Here is a 7632-nt window from a genome sequence, read left to right as displayed (position 1 = left end):
CTGCCCCTGCCCCTGGCCCTGGCCCTGGCCCTGGCCCTGCCGCTAAGGCAAGAGCCACCACACCCAGCTCTCTGCTGTCTTCTTGCCTCGCCTTTCATGTGCTGGCTAAGGATCCAGATGATAGTCATCTCACTGTACTGTATTCTTTAAAAAAAAAATTTATTGTTATACATAAGTACACTGTAGATGATGCCAGAAGAGGGCGTCAGATCTCATTATGGATGGTTGGGAGCCACCATGTGGTTGCTGGGATTTGAACTCAGGACCTTTGGAAGAGCAGTCAGTGCTCCTACCCACTGAGCCATCTCGCCAGCCCTGTACTGTATTCTTAAGAGTACTGTCCCATGCACATTACTGCCTGTCTTAGGGTTACTATTGCTATGAAGAGACACTGTGAGGAGGAAAAGGTTTATTTGGCTAATACTTCCATCACTAAGGGGCATCAGGACAGCAGATCTTTTTTTAAAATTTTATTTATTTAATGTATGAATGCTCTGCTGCATATACATCTGCCTGCCTGAAGAGGGCATCAGATCCCTTTACAGATTGTTGTAAGCCACCATGTGGCTGCTGGGAATTGAACTCAGGACCTCTGGAAGAGCAGCCAGTGCTTTTAACCGCTGAGCCATCTCTCCAGCACCACCCCCCCACACACACACACACACAGCGGATCTTATTGACATATTTTCTCAACGGAGGCTCCCTCCTCTCCAATGACTAGTTTGTAGTGAGTTGACACAAAACCAGCCAGCAAACTGCTTATGATCGGTTTTCCCCTAAAGTTTGTAGGAGGCCAATGAGTATGTCTCACTCCTGTGAAATACTCGGTGCATAGGATAGTAGTTAGAACTGCAAATAAATGTTAGAAAGGCTGTTTCCTCTGTCCTACATTACGTGCCACACCTGCATGCCAGTGTTCTGTGCTGATCTCAGGGTAGTAATACTCCACACCTGTCCTGCTCCTGAGCTAAGTGAGTGCTTTGCCCGGGTTTCCAGAGTTAAACATTCACCTGTTGCCTGGTGCTCAGAGAAGAGCCACAGCAGTGTGAGCTCCAAGACACCTGCTATTTGTCTCAGAATAGAGACAAATAGTCTTTTCAGGCTGTTTGCCTGAAAAGCAGCTGGTTGCCCATGGAGGGAGGCCCTAGGGCTGGCACCCATAGTGTTCCCAGTCTCGGGTCACTTCACCCAAGAGCAGTTTTTGGGAAAACAGAAAACAGCAACCTGCCCGGGGAAGGCAGGAGCATCAGTACATCTGTCTCCGTTTCAGAGCTGTTCCCCGAGATAGCCCGAGCTGGTCCTGTCACTCATAGTGAGTCACCTGCCTGGGTCTACCGAGCACTGGGATTACAGGAGTGCACCACCGTACTCGGCTAATTAATTAATTCAAGTTTTTTATATAATCTTTATTTCATTTTATCTGTGTGCCTGTTTTGCCAGTGTGTGTGTGTGTGTGTGTGTGTGTGTGTGTGTGTGTACGCACACATATATACCTGGTACCTGAGGAAGCCAGAAAAAAGCAAGGCAAGTCCCCTAGAACTGGGGTTACAATCAGTTATGAGCCATCATATGGGTCCTGGGAACTAAACCTGGATCTTCTAGAAAATGTCTTTTTTTTTTTTCTATCCTGGAACTTGCTATTTAGAACAGATTGACCTCAAACTCACAAAGATTGCTGGCCTGCGGCTTCCCAGTGCTGAGATAAAGGCATGAGCTGCCACCTCTAGCTTAGAAGATGTTTTTTTGTTTTTTGTTTTTTGTTTTCCTTTGAGACAGAGTTTCTCTGTGTAGCCCTGGCTGTCCTAGAACTCATTCTGTAGACCAGGCTGGCCTCAAACTCAGAAATCCGTCTGCCTCTGCCTCCCAAGTGCTGGGATTAAAGGCGTGCCACCACCGCCCGGCTAGAAGATGGTTTTACCACTGAAACAACCTCTAGTTGGGGCTTACCACTTGTTTGTTTGTTTGCTTGTTTGTTTATGAGACAGAATGTCATTGTGTAGCTCTGGGTGGCCTAGAACTTGCTTTGTAGTGAACTCCTGGAAGCCTCAAACCCATGAGACTGCTTGCCTCTGCTTCTCCGGTGATGGGATGAAACAAACGAGCCATTATTACATTGTTGACTTACAGACTGAGCTGGGAATGCATGCATGCCAATGAGCAGCCTATGTGGATGCTCGAAACTGAGTTCTAGTCAACAGCAGGGGGCAGCAGGTGATCTAAACTATGGGGCCATCATCCCTCCAGCCTTGGAATTTCACATTTTAATCAAATCCGATTTATCTACTTTCTAAATTAGTTAAATTGATTAGTGCTGTCTGTGTCCTTCAAGATTTATCCCAAACCAGGAGGTGGTGGCACAACCTTTGATCCACTTGGGAGGCAGAGGCAGGCAGATCTCTGAGTTTGAGGCCAGCCTGGGCTACAGAGCAAGTTTCAGGAAAGCCAGGGCTACAAAGAGAAACCCTGTTTCAAAAAATCAAAATAGCAAAACAAAACAAAGATTTATTCCAACCCCTACCTCTACATATCTCAGCTAAGGCAAACACTAGTACATTACACATGGTAGTGTGTGTGTGTGTGTGTGTGTGTGTCTGTATATGTGTGTGTATGTGTGTGTGTTTGTGCGTGTGTGTGTATGTGTGTGTATGTGTGTGTGTATGTGTGTGTATATGTGTGTATGTGTGTGTGTGTGTATGTGTGTGTGTGTGGTGACACACATGCCTTTAATGCTTGCAAAGGGGAACCTACCCCTGTGAGTTTGAGGCCAACCTGATCTACATATCGAGCTCCAGGACAGAAAAGGCTACATAGAGAGATCCTGTTTTAAAATTAATAATAATAATAATAATAATAATAATAATAATAATAATAATAATAATACATGAAAATATACAGTACAAAGATATTTGCTCACTCTAAAACTTTAGACTTACAACTTTTGTGTTTGCCTTCAACATATCCCAAATTAATTTTTGCACAGTATGCTGACTATGAAACTAAGGTTGGCCTTTAATCCCAACACCTGGGAGGCAGAGGCAGGCGAATTTCTGAATTCGATGCCAGCCTGGTCTACAGAGTGAGCTCCATGACAGCCAGGGCTACACAGAGAAACCCTGTCTCGAAAAAGAAAGAAAGAAAAAAGAAACTAGGGTTGGGAGTTTCTAGTCATTTTTTTCCCTCTGGTCTACTGATGTCTAGCAATCTCAGCACTGTTTGTTGGCACACCCCACACACAACCACACCCTCCCCACCGGTAATTCTTGATCAGGGGACCTAAGGTGGCTCTGGTTAAGCAGTCTCTGCCGGCGTTAGAGTCGCGGCACCTGGTCGCTCTCGCCGCGAGGGGGCACTGCGTGTCCAGAACCCGAGGTACTGAAAGCTGCACAGTCACCTGAGGTGTGCATCGCCTGCTGCGTGAGCCTGGGACATGTGCTTTAGCCTGCATCCCCTGATCGCTCCTTCTGTCCCAGAGAGAAGCAGAAGGGAGGAATCCTTGGGAGTGAATGACCAACACCACAAGCTAGGGGTAAGGATGGAAGAACACCACATTCTCCGCAGAACTTGTCCTGGGACAAGTGTCCTCATGTCAGCGATCTGAGACCCTCTGTCTTCTGGGTGCAAAAAATCGCCCCTGTTCCCCACTCCCTGGACATCAACCTGAGTCCTTGCTCATCTGAATAAATCAAACATCCATTCATCGCAATTCCACAAACTCCTCCCCTCGGTTATTTATTCTCATCTTCTAAAAAACTAGTCTTTACCGTTGCAAACATTTTTAATTGTTTAGAGGATCTTTCTGGAAAGATCCTTAGTATACACTCATCAGCTTCTGTCCTGGAGCTCGATATGTAGATACCTGGAGCTGTTTAGTCTTTACAACGCCAGTAATTAAAACGCAGCTTCCATTGTCACTCAGAGAAACTGCAACAAATGTCTTATGGTCAATTGTTTAAACTATAAAATTGTCTCTATGTAGATGTGGTGGCAGGTAATGAGGTTCATCGGGATTTCTAGAGCTCTCTGAAGAGTTTAGATGCTCCTGTTTTGAAAAATAGCTGTGATGCTGCAAAGCAAATAGCTCTAGTCTTTAAAATAAAAGTTAAAAAATGTTCTTTTTCTTATAGAAAAGACTTTTTTTTCCTTTGAGACAGGACTCACTATTGTAACCCAAATTGTATTACGGGTGCGTATAAGGGGGTGCACCACAACACCTGGTCAAAGAACACCTTTTATTTTTTAGATTTTTTTTTTATTGTTATATATAAGTACACTGTAGCTGTCTTCAGACACACCAGAAGAGGGCGTCAGATCTCTTTATGGATGGTTGTGAGCCACCATGTGGTTGCTGGGATTTGAATTTGGGACCTTCAGAAGAGCAGTAAATGCTTTTAATCACCCAGCCATCTCTCCACCCCCCGAAGAAGAACACTTTTTTAAAAGACATTTTTTTATTGATGTATATGAGCACTCTATTTGCATGCATGCCAGCATGACAGAAGACAGGATCAGAAGGAAGAGGGTGTCAGATCCATTACAGATGGTTGTTAGCTACCATGTGGTTGCTGGGAATTGAACTCAGGCCCTCTGGAAGAGCACCCAGTGCTCTTAATCACCAAACTGTCTCTCCAGCCCTTCAAAGAACACTTTTCATGTTGTATAGAGAATGAACCAGTTATTAATAAAGAAGGTGGGTTTAAAATTAGTTTCTAGGGCTGGCAAGACGGCTCAGCAGGTAAGAGCACTGACTGCTCTTCCGAAGGTCCTGAGTTCGGATCCCAGCAACCACATGGTGGCTCACAACCATCCGTAATGAGATCGGATGCCCTCTTCTGGTGCGTCTGAAGACAGCTGCAGTGAATTACGCTGGAGCAAGCGGGCCAGCAGAGGTCCTGATATCAACAGCAGCCGCACACATGATGGCTCATGGCCATCTGTACAGCTGCAGTGTACTCATACACATAAAATAAATAAAATAAATCTTTAAAAAAATAAAATAAAATAAAATTAGTTTCTACTTAAACTGAAGACAGAAATGAAGTGTATAAACCGCTATTTTCGATTCTATATATATCACAGAGCCACTTTCCATTGCTAGTGTAGCCTCAGGTCACACTATATTTGGGGGTCCACTGACGTAGGTCTCTGTATACTTTTTTTTGTCTTTTTAGTATAGAATGCTTCACAAATTTTCGTGTCATCCTTGCACAGGGGTCATGCTAATCTTCTCTATATTGTTCTCATTTCGGTATATGTGGTGCCAGAGAGAGTACTTTTATATACATTTAAAATTAAATTCAGGGTAGATATTTCTCCAAAGAAGATAACCAACCAGGGTCAGCAAGCAGATGGAATGCTGCTCCAATCACCACTCACCAGGCAAATGTAAATCAAAGCCTATTCACACCCACTGGAGTAGCTGTTAATAGGTTCTAGGGGTGGGCTCCGCAATGGTAGAGAGCCAGCCAGGCTGGTGGCTCTGGGTCTAACAAACAAAACAAAAACAAAAACAACAGAATAATGCTGACTGTGTGGAAATTAACACTCTTGCACACTGCTGGTGGGAAGTAAAGGGCCACAACTATTGTGCAGAGTTCTACAGACATTCTCGGAAGAAAAAGAGAAGGGTTACTATTTGATCCAGCTGTTACTCTTCTGCACATTAATACAAAAAAAGTGAAAGTAAGATTAAAACAAAAAAATTCTGGTTTTTCCAGACATGATTTCACTGTGTAGCCCTGGCTGTTCTAGAACTCACTCTATAGGCCAGACTGGCCTTGAACTCACAGAAATCCACCTGCCTCTGCCTCTCTGTGCTGGGATTAAACTTGGCTAAATTTTTATTGTTAAGATTTATTTAATTGTATTCTATGTGTATGTGTCTGCCTGCATGCAGCTCCCTGGAGTTGGAATTACAGAGGGTTGTGGGTGTTTTTTTTGTTTTGTTTTGTTTGTTTATTTTTGTTTATTTCATGTGCTTTGGTGTTTTACCTACATGTATGTCTGTGTGAGGGTATCAGAGCCTCTGAAACTGGAGTTACAAACAATTTTAAGCTGCCATGTAGGTGCTGGGAATTGAACCCAGGTCTTCTAGAAGAACAGCCAGTGCTCTTAACCCTGAGCTACCTCTCCACTCTCTGGGTGTTTTTTTAACTGTTAAGTCATCTCTTTAGCCCATCACACATATCTTGTTTATTTGTTTGTTTGTTTAAGACAGGATCTCTCCCTGTACCCCTGACTACCTTAGAACAATCTATGTTAACCGGGTTGGTCTTGAACTCACAAAGATCTGCCTGACTCTGCCTCCCTAGTGCTTGGATTAAAGTGTGGAGTGTCTTTGTGGGTGGATGTATATGTGCCATGCCAAGCACGGGTGTAGAAGTAGGAGATCAATCTGCATCAGAAGCCAGTTATCAGAAGCCAGTTATCTCCCCTCCTTCCTCCATGTGTGTCTCAGGGATAGAACTCAGGTCACCAGGCTCTGTGGTAAACACTTTTATACACTGAGCCATCTTGCCAGCCCAGCTTCAAGCACTTCTGCCATTAAAGGCAGAAGGCCGGAACTTCCAGCTCTGCTAGGATATGAAAAAGTAGCCTAATGTTCCTTTGCCAAATGGAAGGATGAGACTCACCCTCCCTGGGTGCTATTGAACTCACTTCCCCACCCCAGATATTCCCACCCGAAAAAGCTGGACTTCCTTCATCCTATCCAGAAAGAACAAAGTACCCTCCCTTTCTTGTTAGTGATAGGAGCTATGGACTCAGAGTACAGAGTTAGAGCTTTCCAAGAGTGGCAAGGCCATACAAGGAGCACGTGATAAAAACCACACCCACACCCTGAATCCTTTCTGCCCAGCTGTGGGTGGCAGCAGAGACTGGCTAGGGAAGCTGGCCTTCCTTGGATAATGCCAAAGTCGCGCTCTCTCTCTTTCCCTTCCCCCCACCGTGACAGTGTCACAGGAGGCTTGCTGCAACAGGATAGTTAAAGAATATTGTATCCAGAACAGCCAGGGCTATACAGAGAAACCCTGTCTAGGGCAAAAAAAAAAACAAAAACAAAAAAACAAAAAAACAAAAAAAAAAAAACAAAAAAAAACCCGTTGTATCAAAAGCCCATGTTTCCATCAAAAACCACTTCTGTTGTTGTTGAGCAACAACTTCCGTTTATAAACCTGCCCCAGTTTCCCCATATTCCAAAGTAATTAGGAAACAGAAATTGGTCAAGGCAAATGCCCCCCCCCCTTCATTTGGGCTTAATCGAAATGAGAGGGACTCCCGGTTTCGCTTTGCCCTTCCCAGTTTTGGTTGATTGTGTTAATTAACCAGAACTTTGAAATCTCTTCCGGGGAAGAAAGCTCCACCTTCTGAGCCAGGGTGTGGTGACTCTTTCCTCTTCCTGGTTGAGAATCCTCTGGAAACGTTTTCCTCTAGGGGCCACTGCTCTAGGGCCTCTCTTTCAATAATATCACTGGCAAAGCAGGTCTTGCTCAGTGTGACTCTTCTATACAGTCCAGAGAATGACCTACAAAATTTATATTTTAAAACTTTTGCATGAGTAAGGTTGTTAAGTGTGGGACAGTGTGAGGCAGTGGTCTGCTCAGGTGACTTAAGCTCAGTAGAGTATTTGGCTTTGAG

The 7632-nt window shown here is 44.3% G+C and overlaps 1 non-coding gene across 1 annotated transcript; it reads right to left on the bottom strand.

Moving 5' to 3' along the window:
- Positions 1-5163: 5163 nt before the first annotated feature.
- Positions 5164-5270, bottom strand: LOC116094499. The gene has a single exon (XR_004120155.1). It is a non-coding gene; the product is annotated as a U6 spliceosomal RNA (small nuclear RNA).
- Between the last annotated feature and the right edge of the window lie 2362 nt (positions 5271-7632).

The sequence above is a fragment of the Mastomys coucha genome, unplaced genomic scaffold (assembly GCF_008632895.1).
Source record: "Mastomys coucha isolate ucsf_1 unplaced genomic scaffold, UCSF_Mcou_1 pScaffold16, whole genome shotgun sequence".
Classification (NCBI taxonomy): domain Eukaryota; kingdom Metazoa; phylum Chordata; class Mammalia; order Rodentia; family Muridae; genus Mastomys; species Mastomys coucha.
The sequence above is the reverse complement of the archived record's forward strand: the minus strand, read 5'-3'. Positions and strand labels throughout refer to the sequence as shown.